This window comes from Lynx canadensis, chromosome D4, assembly GCF_007474595.2.
Source record: "Lynx canadensis isolate LIC74 chromosome D4, mLynCan4.pri.v2, whole genome shotgun sequence".
Lineage (NCBI taxonomy): Eukaryota > Metazoa > Chordata > Mammalia > Carnivora > Felidae > Lynx > Lynx canadensis.
The window spans coordinates 40,536,119-40,537,540 of NC_044315.2; positions in this window are offsets into that span (position 1 = coordinate 40,536,119).

Below are 1,422 nucleotides of genomic sequence, written 5' to 3' on the forward strand. Positions count from 1 at the left end.
ACCTGAGCTGAAAGCAAGAGTCAGACCCTTAAGGGACTGAGCCACCCAGGCACCTGTCATGTGTTTTCTTTGCTGACATTTTAGGTAAGGGGAGCATAAAGATGCAGAATTTGTTCTAGAGGATGCCAAACTCAACTTCTCCTTCAGTCTAATCTCATCAATCCAGCTTAGATTTGGTCAAGCGTCTCAAATTCAATATAGTATCTTTTTACCCACTCCTACTTCATGCTTCTTGATTAGTGTAGAACAAAAAAGAGGAAAAAGATATATTGAATTTTTATCTTTATCTCCTGTTTTAGTTTACTCTCGATATGGCACCTTAAAGCTTTCAAGGGATTTTTTTTTTCCTATTTCAGGATACTTTACAAAAGCTAGGAGAGCTGTATTTAAAAAACACTTTTTTATTGTGGTAAAATATAACATAAAATTTGCCATTGTAACCATTTTTAAGTGTATAGTTCAGTGGCATTCAGTTCATTTCCATTGTGTTGCAACCATCACCACCATCCACCTCCAGAACTCTTTCCTGATCCTAACATGAACACTTCTTGTCCTAATTTACTTGTTTGGGAGGGAGTAGGGTCATGACTATGTGTTAATCATGTCGCTGATTGAAAGAGAGTGAGCACTAGTGTCTTGACCTTGGTGAGTAGCCTACTTCCAGAAGTCATGAAGAGATATGTATAGAGAACAGCTCAGATAATGCACAACGTTCCTTGCTAAGGAATAATGCCTTTGATCCCCAAGGTGTAACTCTTGGATTTATTGCGCTGGGTTGAATCTCAAGGGATCTTATGGTATTTTTTTTTTTAAATCCCTATAGTCTCAAACCTCACTACAAACAGGCTAAACTTGGCTATTCCTATGGGCTATGAAAACTTTTCTCTGGAGTTGAGAAGAGGCTCAGAAATATAAAGCCAAAGAAAAGAGTGACAAAGAAAGAGAAGCAGTTCTCTTGAAGGCATAGAGCAACAGGTCTAAGACATCTACACCCTTCCTGTCTTCTTAATCTTGGGCCCTACTCTGAATTCTCCTTGTTCTAGACAGGGTAGAGGGTGGGAAGATGAGACTCTAGGCTTTCTTACTGCACCAGCTACATAAAACAGGATAGGATTAAACAACACAAAGAAATAGGACATTGAAAAAGAAGGAAATTGCAAAACCAAAATAAAAACCTAAAATTCCAGAGGGAATAAAGCAACCAAAAATGTCCTCCCTAAAGATTCTAAAATCATGATGATCATAATAATTTTAAAAATTATTGAATGCTTATTATGTGCTCACAAAAATTCTACGAGGAAGGGGCAATTTTTCCCATTAAAAATTTTTTTCTAATGTTTATTTATTTTTGAGAGAGAGAGAAGCAGAACATGAGCAGGGGAGGGACAGAGAGAGAGGAAGACACAGAATCTGAAGCAGGCT